The 8249-nt window shown below is 47.6% G+C and overlaps 1 protein-coding gene across 1 annotated transcript in view; it reads left to right on the top strand.

The window, feature by feature from the left end:
• Window positions 1-1894: 1894 nt before the first annotated feature.
• Window positions 1895-8249, top strand: part of PLEKHG5 (pleckstrin homology and RhoGEF domain containing G5) — a 200517-nt gene continuing 194162 nt past the window's right edge. Inside the window, exon 1 of the mRNA XM_018552687.1 lies at window positions 1895-1960. The gene's annotated coding sequence lies outside the window, so the exon portion shown is untranslated. The remainder of the gene's footprint in view (window positions 1961-8249) is intronic.

The raw sequence follows: 8249 nt of genomic DNA, 5'->3' as shown, positions 1-8249 counted from the left end.
CATTAGCTGTATATTGTATTGCTGGGATTTGTAGTTCCTCTCCAGCTTGGAGTGGGTGGCAGAATTTCACAGTGTTGGCAGCTTTATAGAGATTTATAAATGGTTACAATGTAGCAGAGTGTTCCGGAAGGTCAGAGGAAGGAGACGAGAGCGGGAAGGGTTAAATCTGGAGTTTACCTTTAAGTCATTTTTTTTTTTTTTACACTCTGCCTGTGAAATTGTCTGACAGGGAACGGCGGCGGCGGCGGCTGAAGTCAGATCCCTCTCCGCGCTCCATTTTATATCGGCTTCGCGGCGAGAGACGAACGCATCCTGCTAGCGGCACCTTCGGCTCCGCGGGTGACGAATCCTTCCACCTCCATCACATCTCCTCTGAACGACGCAGCCATCGATGGGTGAGTTCCAAGACGCCGGATCGTGTGTGACGCACCGCCCCAGGCATCTGGAGGAGACACGGCTTCTGTCCCCTGTCTACTCCATCCCTTAATATTATTACACTCGTTTATAAAGAGTCCACGCAGCGTTCAGATCTGGTTAATAAGGTGGCTCAATGGTTCTGCGGCAGTATCCCTTAGCAACCAGCCAGGATTAATCTCATCAGCTTGCCGGTTGCTATGGGTTATCATGCACAGAGGATGCACCATACCTATAGCAACTGCTCAGGATTAATCTCAGCATTTTGCTTGTTGCTATGGGTTACCATGTACAGAGGATGCACCATACCTATATCAACCAGTCCAGATTAATCCCAGCAGCTTGCTGGTCCCTATAGGTTACCATGTACAGAGGAGGCACCATAGCTGTAGCAATCAGCCAGGATAAATATCAGCAGCCTGTTGGTTGCTATGGGTTACCGTGTACAGAGAATGCACCATACCTATAGCAGCCAATCAGGAATAAGCCCAGCAGCTTGCTGGTTGCTATGGGTTACCGTGTACAGAGGATGCACCATACCTATAGCAACGGTGCAATGGCTGTTCCAGCAGGGGTATCCCTTAGCAACCAGTCAAAGTCATCTCAGCAGCTTGTAGAGCAGCAGCAGGGTGCAATCTGGTTGCTATTGGTTACTGTGTACAGAAGATGCAACAAACCTATAGCCACCAGTCAGGATTAAGCCCAGCAGCTGGCTGGTTGCTATGGGTTACCGTGTACAGAAGATCCACCATACCTATAGCAACTGGTCAGATTTCGGTTGTCATTTTTCATATTGAGGACTTTTTTTTTATTTTATCTGGTGGTGTAATGGCTCTTCCAGCAGCTGTAACCCTTAGCAACCAGTCAGAATTAATCTCAGCAGCTTGTAGAGACGCAGCAGAGTGCAATCTGGTTGCTACGGGTTACCATGCACAGAGGATGCACCATAACTATAACAACCAATCAGAATTAATCACAGCAGTTCACTGGTCTCCCCCATTGTAAGTATGATTACAATTCTGCATCAGGTTCATATAAACCTCACCGACAGCGACATGAATGTGTCACATGTTGCGCCATTTGCTGCGCGGATGGGAGCGTCTATGACGGGCTGCATGAATTCCAGGGATAATGTAGAATCTGGTTGCTATGAGCAATACAGTGTTCCCGTTTCATAGCATGAGGGCGAGTCATGTAGGCCAAGTGTCAAGTGTAGGCCGCAGATATGGTAACCACGGCGCCGTAGGTGAGGGCGGCTTCATCGACTTATCTATATAAAAACAGGAAACGGACTAGGGTTCCGTCATGTGCGGACATGACAGCCAATCAGATTGGCACTCTAACTTTTTTTTGTTATTTACTGAAAGGAGACAACTGCTTGGTTGCCATGGGCAACATCATTTCAACTGTTTTGTGATAAATCTGAACGATTCGGTTCCGTTCAATAATCTCCATGTCTGTGTTTGTAGATGAACGGACAGCGGCCGAGGAGAAGGTTCTGGCGTGCGAGAGCTCGGACTGCATTGATAAAAGACGGGCAGTGAAGGTACGTGCCTCCGGATTTACTAAATGTGTTGCACTACTTTAGATGTTATGAGGGGAATTTATCGAAACTGGAGCAGTTGTCCACGGCAACCAATCAGCTTCCCTTTTTTTATTTACAAAAATGCAATACCATCACAAGGAATACATCCCCTTCCCGGCCTATTACCAAACCTGAACAGATGGCTATTGAAACCCCACCCACCCGAGAGAGAAAGTTGTCTCTCAGTTGCGCTCCTCTGCTCAGTGGGCGGGTGCAATAGCCATCCTGGCCATTGGCTATGTCAAATTAAAATAGCCAATAGCAGTCTGGCTATTGCTCCCGGCTGCTTGCATTCACCTGTCGCCTGTGGAAGCTAGCTGGCAGGAGAATGGAGCCACGCGGGGGGGTGGGGGGTTTGGGGGTTGCGCCACGGGAGGGAGTCTGGGGGATGCAAGCAGCTGGTCTTGCCTAAGGCGTAATATGCCATTGGCTTTCGCAATTTGTCGCCGTGGGGGGTGAGTGGTCGAGGTGCACCCTAGGCAGCAGTGCTCCCTAGGCGGCTGCCTAGTTTGCCTAGTGGCAGCACCGGCCCTGGTACCACCTGGAACACAGTTCATTGACATGATCACTCCTGGCTCCTAATTTGCATTGTAATTCACCCCAAAGGTGTTCTATAGGATTGAGGTCAGGTACTGGTGTTGGATCAGAAGACCTGACTCCTAATTGGCATTCCAGTTAACCCCAAAGATATTCTATAGGATTGAGGTCAGGTACTGGTGTTGGATCAGAAGACCTGACTCCTAATTGGCATTCCAGTTAACCCCAAAGATATTCTATAGGATTGAGGTCAGGTACTGGTGTTGGATCAGAAGACCTGACTCCTAATTGGCATTCCAGTTAACCCCAAAGATATTCTATAGGATTGAGGCCAGGTACTGGTGATGGAGGAGAAGACCTGGCTCATAATCGGTGTTCTAATTCATCCCAAAGGTATTCTGCCTGGCACCGGCCCTGGTACCACCTGGAACACAGTTCATTGACATGATCACTCCTGGCTCCTAATTTGCATTGTAATTCACCCCAAAGGTGTTCTATAGGATTGAGGTCAGGTACTGGTGTTGTATCAGAAGACCTGACTCCTAATTGGCATTCCAGTTAACCCCAAAGATATTCTATAGGATTGAGGTCAGGTACTGGTGTTGGACTCCGTAAACGGTGTTCCAATTCATCCCAAAGGTATTCTATGGGATTGAGGTCAGGTACTGGTGATGGATGAGAAGACCTGGCTCATAATCGGTGTTCCAATTCATCCCAAAGATATTCTATAGGATTGAGGTCAGGTCCCGATGTTAGAGAAGAAGACCTGGCTTTTATTCAGCATTCCAACTTGCCTCAAATGTGTTCTTTAGGGTTGAGGTCAAATACTGATCTCGGACGAGAAGACCTGGCTCGTAATTGGCATTCCAGTTCATCCCAAAGGTGTTCAGTAGGGTTGAGGTCAGGGTTCTGTGCATACATCTCAAGTTCCTCCACACCAAACCCAACAAACCACGTCTTGATGGAGCTGTCTTTGCCCACAGTGGCACAGAAAAGGGACTTCCCTAAACCGTTACCAAAATGGTTGAAGGAGCACAACTGTGTAAAATGTCTTTCATTATCAGGACCCTTCACTGGCAGTACCCTCTTCACTGGAGGAGAGTCCACAAGCCTTTGGCTACATAGTGTAGCTGACTTTAAATCCTACATGACTTGAACATCACATGTGGTGCTTGAACCTGTCACCTTGCAAGCAAATACTGTGCAGCGTATTATCAATCTGTGTACTATGGAAGTGCAATGGAGTCCTTTCAGTGACATATCTATATGAGTTACCCCCCCATGCTTTGGTCCACATCAGCTCGCAGTTCATAGCATCTACTACTATAAGATGGGCACAAGTGGAGAGGTCCTGGGCAGTAATGCTTTGCCTTCTCTTGGCTTGGTTATCTGGTGACCAAACACAACCAAACCCAGGGCTCGGGCCCCCCTCAGGTTCTGGTTGCAGCTGCCACCCCAGTCCTTCCTGAATGTTGTGGCTTCCGCTGGCACTTTTGCTGTAATTTGGGTTGATCCTCTCCTTAAAACCTGATCTGCGTGTTTACATCCGATGTCTTAGCTTTGTTTATCAGGGTGCAGCACTGCTAGGAAGTTCTTACACCAAGCTAAGCTCCATTTGTATGTTTTGTGGGTTGTTTTTGCTGGTAAATAGATCACTTGAAAAGCAAAATGCAAATGCGGCGACAGTGACAAATGAGCAGTCTGTCTGAGGTCACCCCTTTATGTCATTTTGCATATTTAAACCTACTTAAAAAGTTGAGGAAAAAAATAAAAGATCCATAGTAGTCTTAGGGGGACCGTTAGTTACTTGAAGTAAGAGATGAGCAAATTAAAGCCCAGCACCAGCCTAAACTGTTTTAAACAGGTACAGCAATTTTGGAAAAAAGGTTCAAAGCTGAAATCCGGGATAGGAAAATATATTCTAAATACAAGAGTCATGTGTGTTCTTCCTGAATCTTGGTGAGCTTTGTGCATTTCTTACAGATCTGTGCAGTAATCCAGTGTGAGACTTGGAGCTTCCTGTATTAAAGTCCAGTCATTGCTGTTCTCTCCTTGTGCAGAGTGACTGGTCTTGTCTCCACCCATTTCTGTAATAAAGACCGGTCACTGCTGCTCTCTGCTTGTGCAGCTTTAATGGTCTTGCCTCTGCCCCCTCCTGTAATAAAGATCAGTCACTGCTGCTCTCTCCTTGTGCAGGGTGACTGGTCTTGTCTCCACCCATTTCTGTAATAAAGACCGGTCACTGCTGCTCTCTGCTTGTGCAGGGTGACTGGTCTTGTCTCCACCCATTTCTGTAATAAAGACCGGTCACTGCTGCTCCCTCTTCTTGTGCAGGGTGACTGGTCTTGTCTCTGTATTCTGACAGCGGCTACCGGTACACGAATGGAACTTGCAGCTGATTGCAAACTCCATTCGGATGATTTCCAACCTGCTCCTTGTATCTTCTGATTGAGGGATACCGTGGTGGAAGATGCCAACAGGGGAACCCACTGGGCGATTTTAGGCCAGTTCATAATTTGCACCTTGTACAGCCTGCCTTAAACTCTCCTTCCTCTCAGCTCATCCTGGAATATTACGGCCACAGCTTATTGTAGAATACAAGGGCACAATACCATCTAGCATCAGCAAGGCCACATTTAACCCCTGCACATCTGATAACATGCCAGCACATAATTGGCTTGTTGTAGAATAAAAGGGCCACCATCTAGCAGCAGCAAGGTCAGATTTAACCCCTGCACCTCTGGTAGCATGCCAGCGCCTAATTGGCTGAGTGTCTAGATTACATCCATGTTACATTTACACTTCACAGACCTGACAGGAACTTGTCCTAATCCACCTGATCCTTATTGCAAAGCTTAGCGGATTTGGTTCACATTATCTGGCTGGAAATCACGGACGTGTTGTTTTTGGAATAGGAAAATAAGCACAGACTCGAACGCGGCGGCTGCTTAAAGGTACGTTGCGGAGGATTTCTTCTTTTGTATTCCAATTCCTCTTCTACTTTTGTTTCGCTCTTTGCTTCAATACTAATACCCAGCTTCTTGATGTTTGATGTTGCTGATAAACTTTTGGTAGCCCGGGCCCCCAATAAGTCGGATGGTATTTACCAAACTGATCTTAGGTAGAAATATCAGCAATCAGAAGCAAACCTAGATTTACACCTATGGATTCCGAAATTGCTTTGTGTACATGCGGATTCATGCATTGTTATTGCATATGAAGAGCATGTTGATACATTTTAAAGGAGAACTATGGGGTTAAGACTTTTCCCCATAGTTCTCCGTAGGGTAACGTGAGGACACAAACTAGCGTCCTCCCGTCACCCTGGGCTCAGTATACCGCGATCTACAGCTTGCGGTATACTGAGACGCCGCAGCTGAAGCGGATCCCGACAATTGTGTCGGGATCCGCCCAGCTGCGTGACTGACAGCTGGCTCTGCCTATCTAGAGGCAGGGCCAGCTGTACCTGCCCCCTTCCCCCGTCCGATCCGCCAGTCAGCACTGGCGGATTGGAGCGGGGAGGGGGGGATCCAGCCCCTCCCCTGTCACGGCAGAGAGCCGTGACAGGATCGAGAGGTATGTGTTCGCTCACCTCACCTCATAGTTCTCCTTTAATGCTTTTTAACACAAATGTAACCACTTTGTGTCCGGAGCAATTTCTTGAATGTTGCACACAAAATAAAATCTGAATTTCTGGCAAGAAAACTGCTCAAAACCCCCAGGAGGCATCCACTGAGCTTCTGGCAACCAGTGACGTGACTGGTTGCAGGAGTTGTGTGAGATGCTCTGGTCGGCGTCTAGTCGAGCTCTTGGCAACCAGTGACGTGACTGGTTGCAGGAGTTGTGTGGGGTGCTCTGGTCGGCGTCCAGCTGAGTTTCTGGCAACCAATCACATGACCTGTTGCAGGAGTTGTGAGGGATGCTCTGGCCGGCGTCCAACCGAGGTCTTGGCAGCCAGTGACATCACTGGTTGCCAAGAGCTCAACGGGACGCTGGCAAGAGCATCCCAGGTTCATAAGAACTGGGTGGAGAGATGTATATGACCCTTACATATCTCCCAGCCTGACTCTCAGCAACCTGGGACACTCTGGTAGGAAAAGGGGCGACAGGCACACTGCCGCCCCCCTCACCCTCGTGGCTCCCCCCTGCCATGATCTGCCTGCATTGCATAAAGAGGCATAGAGACCCAGTGATGACATGATGCAATGAAAATGTGACAGATAACAGATTTATTCAAACATTTCAGTATGTTGATGGGGGAATCAGGGAAAGCAAAATTGAAGCAGAATAAACTTCAGCTTCTTTAACAATCTTAAGCCACCTTTACGTAGAGTCTAAAGAGTTACACAATGTGCACGAAATGCCTTAATTTCAGCCCCGTTCTTGTTCCATAACCGCCTCCCCATTTGTCTTTCTCAGGACATGGCTGTATAAGTTGCATGGACTGTTTTAGTCATATGAATGAAATTTACATACTTCTCAACAGTTTGGAAACTCGAAACCCAAGTTTGGGCTTCGATGACTCCATGAATCATTCTACAACAAGCTATCTGTCCTGCGCCCTTATCCCTGCTTCCTTTGTATAAAATCTTGGACCTCACACAAAATAAATACAGTGTATAATATTATTACTATTATCATATTTGTATAGTTTATGTCTAGCGTGCTGCTAAACAGAGTGCTGTGCAAGTTTATATTACCGTGCGGGAAGACATCGGGTCCAGTGGGTGGTTTGAGGACACAGGTAGAAAGAGCCTGACAATCATTGTAGAGTATGCAGGGGAGCTTCTGATAAGACATTGTCTACTGCTGTGACATGTCCCCACTGCCAATATCCAGATTTCACATTCTAAAATACATATAATAATTCAAAATGGAGAGGTAGACTTCCAACAGTCAAGATAGGAGCTGGTGAGAATATGAAATTCAACCAACTTGTTCTTTCCTTGAAATGGCAGAACACCAATTAGGTGGCCCATTGTCTGATACCCACTCCATTTACTTGTAATGGCCCCCTGACCCGCAAAGGCATGCAATGAACCCCAGAGGCAGGGAGGGTTGACATTTCACTCTCAGGGGTGGATCCTTAGCCAGGTTGTGGGATGTGAACATTAAATTGGGCACCATTCACTTTAAGTACTTTTTCAAATTCTTTATTGTAGAATGGCCAAAATGGGAGAGAGGGTATAGGGCTACAGACATCCATGGGCAAAATAGACTCCAGACTCACCAATCCCTTCCAGTTTCCACAGTGCAGTCATACTTTAGATGAGCAGATGACACTCTGTAATAGAACCACAACTGGATAGAGGATATTCTTGAGATCTTTCCTGGGAGAGACACCAGACTTGTTCATTAACTCAATGCCATCCTGACCTTCCGGTCACCTCAAGCTGATAAAGGGATCTTTAAAGGAGAACTATGGGGTCAGTGTTTTTCCCCATAGTTCTCCTTAGGGTAACGGGAGGACACAAACTAGCGTCCTCCCGTTACCCTAAGCTCATTATACCGCGAGCTACAGCTTGCGTTATACTGAGACGCGGCAGCTGGAGCGGATCCCGACGTAGATGACGGGATCCGCCCAGCTGTGTGAGTGACAGCTGGCTCTGCCTATCTAGAGGCAGAGCCAGCTGTACCCGCCCCCTCCCCCGTCCGTTCCGCCAGTCAGCGCTGGCAGATCGGAGCGGGGAGAGGGGAATCCAGCCCCTCCCCC

Source organism: Nanorana parkeri, unplaced genomic scaffold, assembly GCF_000935625.1.
Source record: "Nanorana parkeri isolate BGI_ZX_2015 unplaced genomic scaffold, ASM93562v1 scaffold5, whole genome shotgun sequence".
Taxonomy (NCBI): domain Eukaryota; kingdom Metazoa; phylum Chordata; class Amphibia; order Anura; family Dicroglossidae; genus Nanorana; species Nanorana parkeri.
Note: the sequence above shows the minus strand (reverse complement) of the source record. Positions and strands in the feature narration are given on the sequence as shown.